This window comes from Oncorhynchus mykiss, chromosome 30 (assembly GCF_057628025.1).
Source record: "Oncorhynchus mykiss isolate SJ-2025 chromosome 30, ASM5762802v1, whole genome shotgun sequence".
NCBI classification, from domain to species: Eukaryota; Metazoa; Chordata; class Actinopteri; order Salmoniformes; family Salmonidae; genus Oncorhynchus; species Oncorhynchus mykiss.
The window spans coordinates 4,720,787-4,738,698 of record NC_143051.1 but is presented as its reverse complement, the minus strand read 5'-3'; the positions used below and the strand labels follow the sequence as shown (position 1 = coordinate 4,738,698).

Below are 17,912 nucleotides of genomic sequence, written 5' to 3'. Positions count from 1 at the left end.
GTACTGCGAGCATGCACTGACCAACTGACAAGTGACTTCACTGACATTTTCAAACTCTCCCTGTCTGAGTTTGAAATACCAACATGTTTTAAGCAGACCACCATAGTCCCTTTGCCCAAGAACACTAAGGTAAACTGCCTAAATGACTACAGACCCATAGCACTCACGTCTGTAGCCATGAAATGCTTTGAAAGGCTGGTCATGGCTCACATCAACACCATTATCCCAGAATCATAGACCCACTCCAACTTTGATACTGCCCCAACAGATCCACAGAGGATGCATTCTCTATTGCACTCCACACTGCCCTTTCCCACCTGGACAAAAGGGACACCTATGTCAGAATGCTGTTCATTGACTACAGCTCAGTGCTCAACACCATAATGCCCTCAAAGCTCATCAATAAGCTAAGGACCCTGGGACTAAACACATTCCTCTGCAACTGGATCCTGGACTACCTGACGGGCTGCCCCCAGGTGGTAAGGTTAGGTAACAACACATCCGCCACGCTGATCCTCAACACATGGGTCCCTCAGGGTTGCGTGCTCAGTCCACTCCTGTACTCCCTGTTCACTCATGACTGCAATGCCAGGCACGACTCCAACACCATCATTAAATTTGTCAATGACACAACGGTGGTAGGCCTGATCACCAACAACAATGAGAGCCTATAGAGGGGAGGTCAGAGACCTGGCAGTGTGGTGCCTGAACAACAACCTATCTCTCAACGTGATCAGGACAAAGGAGACGATCGTGGACTACAGGAAAAAGAGCGAGCACGCCCCCATTCTCATTGACTGGGCTGCAGTGGAGCAGGTTGAGAGCTTCAAGTTCCTTGGTGTTCACATCACCAACAAACAAACAAACATGGTCCAAGCCCACCAAGACAGTCGTGAAGCGGGCACGACAAAACCTATTCCACGTCAGGAGACTGAAAAGATTTGCCATTGGTCCTCAGATCCTCAACAAGTTCTACAGCTGCACCATCGATTGCATCACTGCCTGGTATGGCACTTGCTCGGCCTCCGACCGCAAGGCACTACAGAGGGTTGTTAGAACGGACCAGTCCATCACTGGGGCCAAGCTTCCTGCCATCCAGGACCTCTATACGAGGCAGTGTCAGAGGAAGGCCCTAAAAGTTGGGTGGCTGGCAAAGACTCCAGCCACCCTAGTCATAGACTCTCTCTGCTACCGCACAGCAAGCAGGATTCTCAACAGCTACCTACCCCCAAGCCAAAAGAACATGGACATGAACATCTTGCCAAATGGCTACCCAGACTATTTGCATTGACCCCCCATCCCCTCTTTACACCACTGCTACTCTGTTGTTATCTATTGTCACATTAATAACTCTACCTACATGTACAAATTATTTTACTGCTGCTCTTTAATTACTTGTTACTTTTGTATCTTATTCTTATCTTAATTTTAAACTGCATTGTTGGTTAGGTAATTGTAAGTAAGCATTTCACAGTAAGGTCTACCTACACCTGTTATATTCTGCACGTGACTAATCAAATTTGATTTGATATAGGAAGGACTGGGAAATTACACTACATTTTTATTTCACCTTTATTTAACCAGGTAGGCTAGTTGAGAACAAGTTCTCATTTACAACTGCGACCTGGCCAAGATAAAGCAAAGAAGTTTGACACATACAACAACAACACAGAGTTACACATGGAATAAACTAAACATACAGTCAATAACACAGTAGAAAAAGTCTATATGCAGTATATGCAAATGAGGTAGAATAAGGGAGGTAAGGCAATAAATAGGCTATGGTGGTGAAGTAATTACAATATAGCAATTAAACACTGGAATGGTAGATGTGCAGAAATATATATATATATATATATACAGTATATATACAGTATATGAATGTGCAAGTAGAGATACTAGGGTGCAAAGGAGCAAGATAAATAAATAAATAAATACAGTATGGGGGTGAGGTAGTTGGATGGGCTGTTTACAGATGGGCTATGAACATGTTGCTGTGATCTGTGAGCTGCTCTGACAGCTGGTGCTTAAAGTTATTGAGGGAGATATGCGTCTCCAGCTTCAGGGATTTTTGCAGTTCATTCCAGTCGTTGGCAGCAGAGAACTGGAAGGAAAGGAAGCCAAATAAATAATTGGCTTTGGGGATGACCAGTGAGATATACCTGCTGGAGCGCGTGCTGCACGTGGGTGCTGCTATGGTGACCAGTGAGATATACCTGCTGGAGCACGTGCTGCAGGTGGGTGCTGCTATGGTGACCAATGAGATATACCTGCTGGAGCGCGTGCTACGGGTTGGTGCTGCTATGGTGACCAGTGAGATATACCTGCTGGAGCACGTGCTACGGGTTGGTGCTGCTATGGTGACCAGTGAGATATACCTGCTGGAGCGCGTGCTACGGGTTGGTGCTGCTATGGTGACCAGGGGTGAGATAAGGCGGGGCTTTACCTAGCAGAGACTTGTAGATGACCTGTAGCTAGTGGGTTTGGCGACGATTATGAGGCGAGGGCCAGCCAACGAGAGCGTACAGGTCGCAGTGGTGGTGCGATGGCACTGTGATAGATTACATCCAATTTGTTGAGTAGAGTGTTGGAGGCTATTTTGTAAATTACATCGCCAAAGTCGAGGATCGGTAGAATAGTCAGTTTTACGAGAGTAGGTTTGGCAGCATGAGTAAAGGAGGCTTTGTAGCGAAATAGGAAGCCAATTCTAGATTTAATTTTGGATTGGAGATGCTTAATGTGTGTTTGGAAGGAGAGTTTACAGTCTAACCAGACACCTAGGTATTTGTAGTTGTCCACATATTCTAAGTCAGAACCGTCCAGAGTAGTGACGCTGGACGGGCGGGCAGGTGCAGGCAGCGATCGGTTGAAGAGCATGCATTTAGTTTTACTTGCATTTAAGAGCAGTTGGAGGCCACGGAAGGAGAGTTGTATGGCATTGAAGCTCATCTGGAGGTTTGTTAACACAGTGTCCAAAGAAGGGCCAGAAGTATACAGAATGGTGTCGTCTGCGTAGAGGGAGGTGGATCAGAGACTCACCAGCAGCAAGAGCGACATCATTGATGTATACAGAGAATTGAACCATGTAGCACCCCCATCGAGGCTGCCAGAGGTCTGGACAACAGGATCTTCGATTTGACTCACTGAACTCAATCAAAGAAGTAGTTGGTGAACCAGGCGAGGCAATCATTTGAGAAACCAAGGTTGTTGAGTCTGCCTACATAAAGGAAGGACTTTATAATAGCACACTAAGGACAGTACACAGGAAGGACTTGATAATAGCACACTAAGGACAGTACACATAGGAAGGACTTGATAATAGCACACTAAGGACAGTACACATAGGAAGGACTTGATAATAGCACACTAAGGACAGTACACAGGAAGGACTTGATAATAGCACACTAAGGACAGTACACAGGAAGGACTTGATTATAGCACACTAAGGACAGTACACATAGGAAGGACTTGATAATAGCACACTAAGGACAGTACACATAGGAAGGACTTGATAATAGCACACTAAGGACAGTACACATAGGAAGGACTTGATAATAGCACACTAAGGACAGTACACATAGGAAGGACTTGATAATAGCACACTAAGGACAGTACACAGGAAGGACTTGATAATAGCACACTAAGGACAGTACACATAGGAAGGACTTGATAATAGCACACTAAGGACAGTACACAGGAAGGACTTGATAATAGCACACTAAGGACAGTACACAGGAAGGACTTGATAATAGCACACTAAGGACAGTACACAGGAAGGACTTGATAATAGCACACTAAGGACAGTACACAGGAAGGACTTGATAATAGCACACTAAGGACAGTACACAGGAAGGACTTGATAATAGCACACTAAGGACAGTACACATAGGAAAGACTGAGTAATAACACACTAAGGACAGTACAGATAGGAAGGACTGAGTAATAACACACTAAGGACAGTACAGATAGGAAGGACCGAGTAATTAACACACTAAGGACAGTACAGATAGGAAGGACTTGACAATTAACACACTAAGGACACTTTGACAGGGATGATTCAGTAATATGTGAAATTAGGTAACAATTGAGAGTAGATTGGAACATATTTACCGTGACGACAATACTCAGGTTTCAGAGACATTATGGAATTCAGAAACATCCGGGATGAGGGCTGACGAGGGCTTCCTTTAATCTTGTGTGCATCCCAAATGGCATCGGGTCAATTAATAGTACACTATTCTTGGCCACACATTTGAGTAAATGTCATCCATGTTCATCATGTCAAGTTGCAAATTTTATTTTTTCTTGATTATTCAAGCATATTACATATTTTATTCTAATATGATTCATGTTAACATTGTTGATTACATATACAGATCACCAATTTCTCCACATTTTATTATCTTACAAAGTTGGATTAAAATTAATTGAATTGTAATTCCTTGTCAAAGATCACTCATTACTCTGTAATGGTAAAATGGCAAACAATTCTAACATTTCTTGAAAAAGTAATGACAAATTAAATACTAATATACCTGGAATTAGATAATTATTTAACCCCCTGAGTCAATACGTGTTAGAATGACTGTTGGAAGTGATTACAGATGTGAGTCTTTCTGGGTAGGTTTAGGTGCACAGAAAACGTTTGGAACGATGCCCACGTGAGGCCAGAAGGCGCAGGCGGATCGCAGACCACAGTGTGTTCCATCCTGGTGATCGCATCTGGTTCTCCAGCAGGATCCTCCCACTCCGCCTGTCATGTAAGTGTCACGCCCTGGTCTTAGTATTTTGTGTTTTCTTTATTAATTTGGTCAGGCCAGGGTGTGACATGGGTTTTTTATGTGGTGTGTTCTGTCTTGGGGTTTTTGTAGGTATTGTGATTGTGGCTTAGTGGGGTTTTCTAGCATAGTCTATGGCTGTCTGGAGTGGTTCTCAATCAGAGGCAGGTGTTTATCATTGTCTCTGATTGGGAACCATATTTAGGCAGCCCTATTCTTTGAGTGTTTTGTGGGTGATTGTTCCTGTCTCTGTGTTTGCTCCAGATAGGGCTGTTTATTTTTTCTCACGTTTATTATTTTGTTAGTCTATTCATGTATAGCTTTCTTTATTAAAGAACCATGAATAGAAACCACGCTGCATTTTGGTCCGCCTCTCCTTCAACTCGAGAAAACCGTAACAGTAAGAAGCTGAGCCCCCCAGTTTGTGTGGCCGTTCAATGTCCTCCATAGGATCAACGAGGTAACATATAGCTCCCCATTAATTATCGGATCTTTATTATCATATCTATCTATACCTCCAGGATCTCACCCACGTTCCTCCAGGAGCCCTTTGTTACATTAAAACAATAAGGTTCTCCAGGGTTCTTCAAGTAACCACTTATTCTGAGAATGTAGGGAATAGGGTGCCATTTAGATCACAGCCCTGTTCTTGAATCGAAAACTTTAACCTCTCTAGGGGGTGTGGGACGCTAACTTTCCACCTGGCCAACATCCAGTGAAATTGCAGAGCGCCAATTTCAAAAACAGAAATACTCATTATAAAAATTAATGAAAACATACAAGTTTCATACATCAGTTTAAAACGTAACTTCTTGTTAATCCACCCGCTGTTTCAGATTTCAAAAAGGCTTTACGGCGAATGCAAACCATGCGATTATCTGAGAACAGCACCCAGCATAGAAATCATTACAACCAGTAACCAGCCAAGCAGAGGAGTAACATATGTCAGAAATAGAGAGGAAATCACTTACCTTTGATAATCTTCATATGATTGCACTCCCAAGACTCCATGTTACACAAATGTTTGTTTTGTTCCCGCTCCCGGTAACACATTGGATTCATGTCTGGAAATTTCCACTGGCCACTGACCTCTCATTGGAAGTGGTGTTTCTCCCTCATTTTTCAGAGTAAAAGCCTGAAACAATGCCTAAAGACTGGCCACATGTAGTGGAATCCATAGGGATCGTGAACTGGGTCATAAGTCTTTGTATGGTGGATAGGTTTTTAATGGAAAAAACAGGCATTTCAAAATAATAGTACTTCCTGGATGGATTATCCTCAGGTTTTCACCTGCCATATCATTTCTGTTATACTCACAGACATTATTTAATCTGTTTTGGAAACTTTAGAGTGTTTTCTATCCAACTGTACCAATTATATGCATATCCTAGCTTCTGGACCAGAGTAGCAGGCAGTTTACCTTGGGCACACTTTTCATCCAAAATTCCAAATGCTGCCCACCACTCTAGTGAGGTTAACTGTAAGCTGACAGATATTCAGGGTAAAGGCATTGTCAAAGTGTATCTCTCAAAATGACACTGTATTCTAAATGTGGTGCACTATTTAGTGCACTAAATATAGAATATTAAGGTAAGACCCATATGCCGATGGTGTCAAAGTAGCAATGTTTATTACAGCAGCAGGGGCAAAGGTACAGGACGGCAGGCAGGCTCAGGTCATGCAGAGGTCGGTAATCCAAAGATGGGGCAAAGGTACAGGACGGCAGGCATGCTCAGGCAGAGTGGTCAGGCGGGTGGGTACAGGGTCAGGACAGGCAAGGGTCAAAATCCAGGAGGATGAGAAAATAGAGACTGGGGAAAAGCAGGAGCTGACACAAAAACACTGGTTGACTTGGCAAACTGGCAACAGACAAACAGAGAACACAGGTATAAATACACAGGGGATAATGGGGAAGATGGGTGACATCTGGACGGGGGGGGGGGGGGGGGTGGAGACAATCACAAAGACAGGTGAAAAAGATCAGGGTGTGACAGAATATGGTGTGATTTGAGAGACACAGTGAATCTAACCATGACGAGGAGGTTGTTCAACACGCCATGAAATTACTTTAACCATTTCCAATTAGAATAACTGAACACATTTCTAATAAAGCAAGCCCAGCGTTCCATAGGAAAAGCATCGGGGGCAACCAGTCATGTGAGGTGTGTGTGTGTGGGGACCACAAGTCACATGAGGCGAGGTGTGTGGGTGAATGAGAAAGACTGGGGTAATCAAAGTGGCACAGAAAAGCAAATGGAACGTGTCAGATTTGCAGCGTGACGAACACACGTTATTGTCACTGAAGATGGATTACCTGTTTAGCATGTGGCGTGAACACATTAACATGGGTGAATGTGGTGAAATGAAGCATTCAAACTGACTGATGACGGTCTAGCTGCTGGAATCATGCAGTGTGTTTGTGTGTTTGTGTTATGCTACTGGTTAGAATGACCTGTGCTGTTTTAGATGGATTATGAGAACACAGAACTGTTATAACATGTTATATAGAGAACTTACTACTGGTGTTATAACATGTTATATAGAGAACTTACTACTGGTGTTATACAGAGAACATACTGCTGTTATAACATGTTATACAGAGAACAGACTGCTGTCATAACATATTGTTAAATAGAGAACTTACTACTGGTGTTATACAGAGAACAGACTGCTGTTATAACATATTGTTAAATAGAGAACTTACTACTGGTGTTATACAGAGAACATACTGCTGTCATAACATGTTATACAGAGAACAGACTGCTGTCATAACATGTTATACAGAGAACAGACTGCTGTCATAACATGTTATACAGAGAACAGACTGCTGTCATAACATGTTATACAGAGAACAGACTGCTGTTATAACATGTTATACAGAGAACAGACTGCTGTCATAACATGTTATACAGAGAACAGACTGCTGTCATAACATGTTATACAGAGAACAGACTGCTGTTATAACATGTGATACAGAGAACAGACTGCTGTTATAACATATTGTTAAATAGAGAACTTACTACTGGTGTAATACAGAGAACAGACTGCTGTTATAACATATTGTTAAATAGAGAACTTACTACTGGTGTAATACAGAGAACAGACTGCTGTTATAACATATTGTTAAATAGAGAACTTACTACTGGTGTAATACAGAGAACAGACTGCTGTTATAACATATTGTTATATAGAGAACTTACTACTGGTGTTATACAGAGAACAGACTGCTGTTATAACATGTTATACAGAGAACAGACTGCTGTCATAACATGTTATACAGAGAACAGACTGCTGTCATAACATGTTATACAGAGAACAGACTGCTGTTATAACATGTTATACAGAGAACAGACTGCTGTCATAACATGTTATACAGAGAACAGACTGCTGTCATAACATGTTATACAGAGAACAGACTGCTGTTATAACATGTGATACAGAGAACAGACTGCTGTTATAACATATTGTTAAATAGAGAACTTACTACTGGTGTAATACAGAGAACAGACTGCTGTTATAACATATTGTTAAATAGAGAACTTACTACTGGTGTAATACAGAGAACAGACTGCTGTTATAACATATTGTTATATAGAGAACTTACTACTGGTGTTATACAGAGAACATACTGCTGTTATAACATGTTATACAGAGAACAGACTGCTGTCATAACATGTTATACAGAGAACAGACTGCTGTCATAACATGTTATACAGAGAACAGACTGCTGTTATAACATGTTATACAGAGAACAGACTGCTGTCATAACATATTGTTATATAGAGAACTTACTACTGGTGTTATAACATGTTATATAGAGAACTTACTACTGGTGTTATACAGAGAACATACTGCTGTTATAACATGTTATACAGAGAACAGACTGCTGTCATAACATGTTATACAGAGAACATACTGCTGTTATAACATGTTATACAGAGAACAGACTGCTGTCATAACATATTGTTAAATAGAGAACTTACTACTGGTGTAATACAGAGAACAGACTGCTGTTATAACATATTGTTATATAGAGAACTTACTACTGGTGTTATAACATGTTATATAGAGAACTTACTACTGGTGTTATACAGAGAACATACTGCTGTTATAACATGTTATACAGAGAACAGACTGCTGTCATAACATGTTATACAGAGAACATACTGCTGTTATAACATGTTATACAGAGAACAGACTGCTGTCATAACATGTTATACAGAGAACAGACTGCTGTCATAACATGTTATACAGAGAACAGACTGCTGTCATAACATGTTATACAGAGAACAGACTGCTGTTATAACATGTTATACAGAGAACAGACTGCTGTTATAACATATTGTTAAATAGAGAACTTACTACTGGTGTAATACAGAGAACAGACTGCTGTTATAACATATTGTTAAATAGAGAACTTACTACTGGTGTAATACAGAGAACAGACTGCTGTTATAACATATTGTTATATAGAGAACTTACTACTGGTGTAATACAGAGAACAGACTGCTGTTATAACATATTGTTATATAGAGAACTTACTACTGGTGTAATACAGAGAACAGACTGCTGTTATAACAAATCAAATTTTGTCACGTCCGCCAAATACAACAGGTGTAGACCTTAAAAGTGAAATGCTTTCTTACAGGCCCTAACCAACTGGGTAGGTGAACAATAGAGAAGTAAAGACATAAAAAAATACAAACTGTAAAAGGACTGAAAAATAACAGTAGCGAGGGTATATACAGGCACAGGTCAGTCGGGCTAATCGAGGTAGTATGTTCATATAGCTTTGGTCAAAGTGACTATGCATACGATAAACAGAGAGTAGCAGTAGTGTAAAAGAGGGGTTGGTGGGTGGCGGGACCCAATGTCTGGGTAGCCAATGTGCGGGGGGCACCGGTTAGTGGGCTAACATGTTGTTATTAATGCCAAAACTCTCACTCGGAAAGACTGGCAGTGAAAGCAACAAAACAGACATTGAATGCAAAGCCACTTGTAGCGTAACCAAAAGGTAGTACATCCAGGCAGGAACGAAGGGAAAACATATTCAAAAGGATTGGTTGCTGGGAACGTTTAACAGGAAAAGATTTTGCATTTGTTTTTTCATATTTTTATGTTTATTATTTGTGATAGTGCCAGATGTCAGACTGCAAACTTGGCCAGAAAAAAAATGTTGAAGGACTCGGTTATAAGTTTGTGATCCCCAAATGTCCGGACAACGCCTAGTCATGGGCGAGTGACAGCACCAGCTGTGTAGGAACAACCAGTTGACACACCAGTTACTAACGTTGTTATGAGCTGCGAATTATGAGAATGTCTTGTAATTGATTTTCCCTGCCAGTTTTTAAACAGGGGTCAAAACCGTCGGCCTTGCAGAAGGAATACTCGGTGCATTGTCTTCTACCTCAATATTCTCAAAAATGGAATTAGACAAATCCACCACATCTCCCAGCTCGCGAGGTTCTGCCCTCGTTAACAGACAAGCAGGAAATACATCCCTGAACAAATTTATCAGTTGCTTTGATTTCTGGGTTGTCTGCTACTTTAGTACAGGAGTGACGTTACCACCAGCGATATCATTCCCTAGTAGCAATGTGACTCCTTTTACTGGCAGTGTAGACACTACACCAACACGGAAACGTCCTGATACCAAGTCTGACACTAAGTGGACCCAGTGGAATGGTACAGTTATTGTCTCTATAACCTGTAGTATGACGTGTGAGCCACAATACATTTCAGTGGACCAGGGTAAAGCATCAGTAATGATTACTGACTGCACCACCCCATCCCGGTTGTAAGATTTGTATGGGCTTTTGATCCGCTCTGTCCCTAGGAAACCCTAGGAAACTCAACAAAAAGTACAGTGAGAGGGTTTCTGGTTCCTGAAGCGTTGCCTACAAGTCAGTCACAGTGGTCAGGTATTCTGCCACTGTGTACTCTCTGTTTGGGTCCAAATAGCATTCTAGTTTGCTCTGTTATTTTGGAAATTCGTTAAAATGTGTCAAGTAATTATCTTTTTGTTTTCTCATTATTTGGTTGGGTCTAATTATGTTGCTGCCCTGGGGCTCTGTAGGGTGTGTTTGTTTTTGTGAACAAAGCCCCAGGACCAGCTCGCTTAGGGGACTCTTCTCCAGGTTCAACTCTCTGTAAGTGTTGGCTTTGTTATGGAAGGTTTGGGAGTCGCTTCCTTTTCGGTGGTTGTAGAATTTAACGGCTCTTTTCTGGATTATTACAATTAGCGGGTATCGGCCAAATTCTGCTCTGCACGTTTTTCCCCCAAAGCCACCATCAATTTGTATTACAGGCCCTCTTGCCAAATTGAGTCTAAGGCTTTTTTGAAGATTTTGCCTTTGTTTTGGTTTGTTTGTTTGCTAATTAGGGTGTGCAGGGTGAATACGTGGTCTGTCGTGCTGTAATTTGGTAAAAAGCCAATTTGACATTTGTTTTCTTTGAGGACATGTTTTCACTGAGGAAATGTATGAGCCTGCTGTTAATGACAATGCAGAGGATTTTCCTAAGGTTGCTGTTGACACATATCCCATGGTAGCTATTGGGGTCAAATCTGTCTCCACTTTGTGGATTGGGGTGATAAATCCTTGGTTCCAAATATTAGGGAATATAACAGATCTTAGGATGATTTTAAAGAGTTTAATTATAGCCGTTTGGAATTTGTGGTCTATATATTTCCTAATTTCATTTAGGATACCATTTTGTAATTTGTCCTGTAGTTAATTCAATGTAATTGGAGGGTCAAGCGGGTTCTGGTTGTCTTTCATAGTTGATTCTAAAATTTGTGTTTGATCATTTCCATGTTTTTGCTGTTTGATTTTTGTTATGGAGCCAAACATATTGGAGAAGTGGTTTATCCATATCTCCATGTTTGATAGATAACTCTTCATGTTGTTGTTTAGAGTTTTCAAATTTTCCCAAAAGTATTTCATTTCTATGGGTTCTTCAGTACATTGAGCTGATTTCTGATTTTCTGCTCTTCCTTCTTTTTCTGTATTCTATTTATGTATTGTTTTAGTGATTCACCATAGTGAAAGTGTCACACCCTGATCTGTTTCACCTGTCTTTGTGATTGTCTCCACCCCCCTCAAGGTGTCGTCCATCTTTCCCCGTTACCCCCTGTGTATTTATACCTGTGTTCTCTGTTTGTCTGTTGCCAGTTTGTTTTGTTTGTAAAAACCTACCTGCGTTTGTTTCCCTGCTTCTACCTGTTCTCCTGCTCCTGTTTTCTAGTCCTTCCCGTTTTTTACTGTTCTGCCAGCCCTGACCCTGAGACTGCCTGCCGTTCTGTACCTTACCCCACCATTCTGGATGATGACCCCTGCCTGCTTTGTCCTGTCGTTTGCCTGTCACTTTTGTAAGAAATAAACAGTTGTTTCTTCAACTCTGTCTGCATCTGGGTCATAATTGTTTTTGCTTTTTTCATCAAACTGTTTGTCATTGTTGTTAATTTTCTTGTGTTGTCTGCTTGACATTTTAGATTTGATAGGGAACCTGAGGTCTCTCTCTCTCTCTTTCGCTCTCTCTCTGTTTCTCTCTCTCTCTCTCTGTTTGTCTGTCTCTCTCACTCTCTCTGTCTCCGTTTCTTTCTCTGTCTATCTGTCTCTCTCGCTCTCTCTCTCTCTCCGTTTCTTTCTCTGTCTATCTGTCTCTCTCGCTCTCTCTCTCTGTTTCTTTCTCTGTCTATCTGTCTCTCTCGCTCTCTCTCTCTCTCCGTTTCTTTCTCTGTCTATCTGTCTCTCTCGCTCTCTCTCACTCTCTCTCTGTTTCTTTCTCTGTCTATCTGTCTCTCTCGCTCTCTCTCACTCTCTCTCTGTTTCTTTCTTTGTCTATCTGTCTCTCTCGCTCTCTCTCACTCTCTCTCCGTTTCTTTCTCTGTCTATCTGTCTATCTGTCTCTCTCTCTCTCCGTTTCTTTCTCTGTCTATCTGTCTCTCTCTCTCTGTCATTCGTAATTTCTCTTTTCTTAAAAAAAAAACATGTTTCAACGCCTACAAAAACCTGCCCGTTAATCCACGTAAAAATGTAAGTTGCCTTTTACTGCAGGTTTATTTTCCCGCTGTAGCAAACTGTCTCAAACTAAGATCCTACAGCTACAGTACATACGATATCGCCATATCACATACGAAATCAAATATCGATTTAAAACATGAAAAACATACAAAAATTGATATTTTGAAACATTGATTATAAATGTGTGAAATAAAAAACAAAAAAACGATTTACTTGTGCTACAAAGGTTAATAAAATAATAAAATACATGTGTTGCTGTTTGACTGTCTGCTCTCTGTCTCTTTGGGCAAAACATTCTTTACCTCTTTTTTGGCCCGTTTATGCAAAAAAAATATATGTTAGCAACTTTCAGGGTTAATGCTGGTTTAACTCCTGACAGGAACATACAAATAGAGGAGAGAGAGAGAGAAACCAAGTCACACAGACTGTGGAAAGTGGAAGGAAACAGAGAGAGAGATGCAGCTATCTTTCCTTGGTTGTCATCATAATGCGGCTAATCAGCAACATCTGCACTGCATTGACTGGTGGATCATATCATTATCAGGACTTAATGGAGGGGTCTCTCTCTCTCTCTCTCTCTCTCTCTCTCTCTCTCTCTCTCTCTCTCTCTCTCTCTCTCTCTCTCTCTCTCTCTCTCTCTCTCTCTCTCTCTCTCTCTCTCTCTCTCTCTCTCTCTCTCTCTCTCTCTCTCTCTCTCTCTCTCTCTCTCTCTCTCTCTCTCTCTCTCTCTCTCTCTCTCTCTCTCTCTCTCTCTCTCTCTCTCTCTCTCTCTCTCTCTCTCTCTCTCTCTCTCTCTCTCTCTCTCTCTCAGCAACCAGATGTGTTAATTCAGTTCAACAGACTCTATTTCTGAACTGTATTTCCTGTTGGCATCTCTGTCGATAACAGACACAATTACATCTCTCTGTCAAAGGCTTCTTACTTTCCATCTGTTCCATTACTAAAGGCAACCCCCTTATCTTAACCACGTCTACTATTTTACATAATCGGTGAGGTGATGAGGTGGGTTATGGGAAATGGCTAAGCAACCAATGAGTAATGAGCATCCATTAACTGCTCCCACCATCTACCTGACAAAAAACTGGAAATAACGGAGAACGACAAACAGGCTCTTTCCTCTCCTCCTTCATCCCTCCTTTTCTATTCCCCCTATTCATTATATTCTCCCTATTCATTTGATTCCCCCTATTCATTCTATTCATGCTATTCCCCCTATTCATTCTATTCCCCCTATTCATTCTATTCCCCTATTCATTCTATTCTTCTATTCATTGTATTCCTCCTATTCCTCCTATTCATTATATTCTCTTATTCATTCTATTCCCCATATTTACTATATTCCCGTATTCATTATATTCTCCTATTCATTCTATTCCTCCTATTCCTCCTATTCATTATATTCTCCTATTCATTCTATTCCTCATATTCCTCCTATTCATTATATTATCCTATTCATTCTATTCCTCCTATTCCTCCTATTCATTCTATTCCTCCTATTCCTCCTAATCATTCTATTCTCCTATTCATTCTATTCCTCCTATTCCTCCTATTCATTCTATTCTCCTATTCATTCTATTCCTCCTATTCCTCCTAATCATTCTATTCTCCTATTCATTCTATTCCCCCTATGCATTCTATTCATTCTATTCCCCCTATTCATTCTATTCATTCTATTCCTCATATTCCTCCTATTCATTATATTCTCCTATTCATTCTCTTCCTCCTATTCCTCCTATTCATTCTATTCTCCTATTCATTCTATTCCTCCTATTCCTTCTAATCATTCTATTCCCCCTATTTATTATATTCCCCGTATTCATTATATTATCCTATTCATTCTATTCCTCCTATTCCTCCTAATCATTCTATTCCTCCTATTTATTATATTCCCCATATTCATTATATTCATCCTATTCATTATATTCCCCGTATTCATTATATTCATCCTATTCATTATATTCCCCCTATTCATTATGTTCCCCATATTCATTCTATTCCCCATATTCAGTCTATTCCCCATATTCATTCTATTCCCCATATTCATTATATTCCCCCTATTCATTATATTCCCCCTATTCATTATATTCCTCCTATTTCCCTTATTCATTCTATTCCCCCTATTCCTCCTATCATTCTAATTCTCCTATTCATTCTATTCCTCATATTCCTCCTATTCCTCCTATTCCTCCTATTCATTATATTCCCCATATTCCTCCTTTTCATTCTACTCCAATTCCCCCTATTCCCGCTTCCTCCTATTTGCTCTACTAATTCTATTTCCCCTATTCATTCTATTCCTCTTATTCATTCTATTCATCCTATTCCTTCTATTCCTTCTATTCCTGATTTTCATTCTATTCATCCTATTCCTTCTATTCCCAACACGATGCCATTAGACATTATAGATTTGGATAGAGGTTGGTCTGAAATGGGTACAGACTTGTAAATGTATTAATGTGTAATGCATCATGCCTTCACTAGGGCACGTTAGAGAGGTTTATGAGCAATTATGAGCAATTACGATATCTTATTGCAAGTATTACGAAGCATTATACATACACTGACAAGGTATACGTGTATGCGTCAAAGACGGTGTTACCACTATAAGCATTCATATCAAATCGTGGCCCGTTCGACAGATTTCAAAGATACAGAAAGGCTATAATAGGCAAGTTGAGAACAAGTTCTCATTTACAATTGCGACCTGGCCAAGATAAAGCAAAGCAGTTCGACAAATACAACGACACAGAGTTACACATGGAGTAAAACAAACATACAGTCAATAATACAGTAGAAAAATAAGTCTATATACAATGTGAGCAAGTGAGGTGAGATAAGGGAGGTAAAGGCAACAAAAAAAAAGGCCATGGTGGCAAAGTAAATACAATATAGCAAGTACAACACTGGAATGGTAGATTTGCTTTGGAAGAATGTGCAAAGTAGAAATAAAAATAATGGGGAGCAAAAGTAAATAAATACAATAGGGGAAGAGGTAGTTGTTTGGGCTAAATTATAGATGGGCTATGTACAGGTGCAGTAAACTGAGAGCTGGTGCTTGAAGCCAGTGAGGGAGATAAGTTTTTCCAGGTAATGATGCAAGACATATAGTAAGTGTAAAGTGTATTTTTTTGTTTGACAAATTTGCAACAGCTCACTGGCCTTATTTTATCATATTATTTAACCAGAAAGTCCCATTGAGATATATAATCTATCTACCAGGAAGTCCCATTGAGATATAGAATCTATCTACGAGGAAGTCCCATTGAGATATATAATCTATCTACCAGGAAGTCCCATTGAGATATAGAATTTATCTACCAGGGAGTCCCATTGAGATATAGACTCTATCTACCAGGAAGTCCCATTGAGATATAGAATCTATCTACCAGGAAGTCCCATTGAGATATAGAATATACTGCATCTACCAGGAAGTCCCATTGAGATATACAGTCTATTTGACAAGGCAGACCTTTATCTGCCCACATGTTCCTTCATGGTTTTATATTTTATATATATATATATATATATATAGATATTTATATTCTCAAATGATTCATCATACCTTCAGAAGGCTTGTGTTACCATGTCATTAAGATTCCCATTATACTAGGAAGTCTTCTTATGCAGCAAAGCAGAGCACGAATGTTCCCTGTTTGCTTTGTGTTCCAACTGAAAACCCCAATATACAAAAAAACATTTACAACAAGCCTGCTTCGTACTTCTTTCAAAAATATTTACTGTGTTGCATTTGAACTGAAACCTTGAACCTACAGTAACTCAGAACGTTTCTATTTGTTGGCAAGCACTGACTGATGATTCAATAGTACCCCTTTCATTAACTTCCTGTTTATTCAGGAGCTATATCCCCCTTCTTATGATGCTGTATCAGTCATTCATTCATTTTCCTGTTGACCAGTATTGGAAATGAGTTAACACATGTCCAATATAAGATAGTAGCCATATCTAGGAAAATCAAAGTTCCAAAGGCTGGGCCTAACATTGTGTTTAAAACAAAAAAAATCATAAAGATGTTTCGCAATAATTCTTATGCTGTTGATGCAAAGAATATTTGCTGATCTGTGGTGTGTAATGAGGAGCAACCAGACGCTGCACTTGACACATTTATGAAATTGCTTATTCCAGTTACTAATAAGCACACATTAAGAAAATGACTGTAAAAACTGTTATATCCCAGTGGATTGATGAGGAATTGAAAAATGGTGTGGTTGAGAGGGATGAGGCAAAAGGAATAGCAAATAATGTGGCTACACAGCCGATTGGCAAACGTACTGTCTATTGAGAAATCATGTGACTAAACAGAACAAAAATAAGAAGAAACTGTGCTAGGAAACAAAGATACGTGAAATAAAGAATTATATTAAAAAAGCTTTGAAGCAACTTAAAGGAACTTTTGGGCGAGAAGGGGCAAACTCTGCTCCATCATTCATTGAATTAGATGGCTCATTTATCACAAAACAAACATATTTTGCCAACTACTTTAAAGATTTTTTTAATTTGGCAAATGCGCTACGCTAAATGCTAAATGTACTCGTTAAAACTCAAACGTTCATTAAAACACACATACAGGGTATTGAATTAAAGCTACACTCGTTGTGAATCTAGCCAACAAGTCAGATTTTTAAAATGCTTTTCGGTGAAAGCATGAGAAGCTATTATCTGATAGCATGCAACACCCCGAAATACCTGAAGGCGACGTAAACAAAATAATTAGCGTAGCCGGCGCTACACAAATAGCAGAAATAAAATATAAAACATTCATTACCTTTGACGAGCTTCTTTCTTGGCACTCCTATATGCCCCATAAACATCACTATTGGGTCTCTTTTTCGATTAAATCGGTCCATATATACCCAAAATAGCCATCTATGGAAACTGTGTAATTCAGAAAAAAACATTGTTTCAAAACGCTGTGTCATTTTTTAAAATTAAAAAAGTCGACGATAAACTTTCACAAAACACTTCGAAATACTTTTGTAATCCAACTTTAGGTATTAGTAAACGTTAATAATCTATCAAATTGAACACGGGGCGATGTGTATTCAATAGCTCCACGTCTTCAAATCATGGTCGGAAATCTCTCCTCCAAAAC

At 39.9% G+C, this 17,912-nt stretch overlaps 1 long non-coding RNA gene across 1 annotated transcript in view; it reads right to left on the bottom strand.

Moving 5' to 3' along the window:
• The window catches only part of LOC149970180 (uncharacterized), a 98,740-nt gene extending 81,040 nt beyond the window's left edge, over positions 1-17,700 (bottom strand). Inside the window, exon 1 of the long non-coding RNA XR_016493614.1 lies at positions 17,586-17,700. This is a non-coding gene — a long non-coding RNA (uncharacterized LOC149970180). The remainder of the gene's footprint in view (positions 1-17,585) is intronic.
• Between the last annotated feature and the right edge of the window lie 212 nt (positions 17,701-17,912).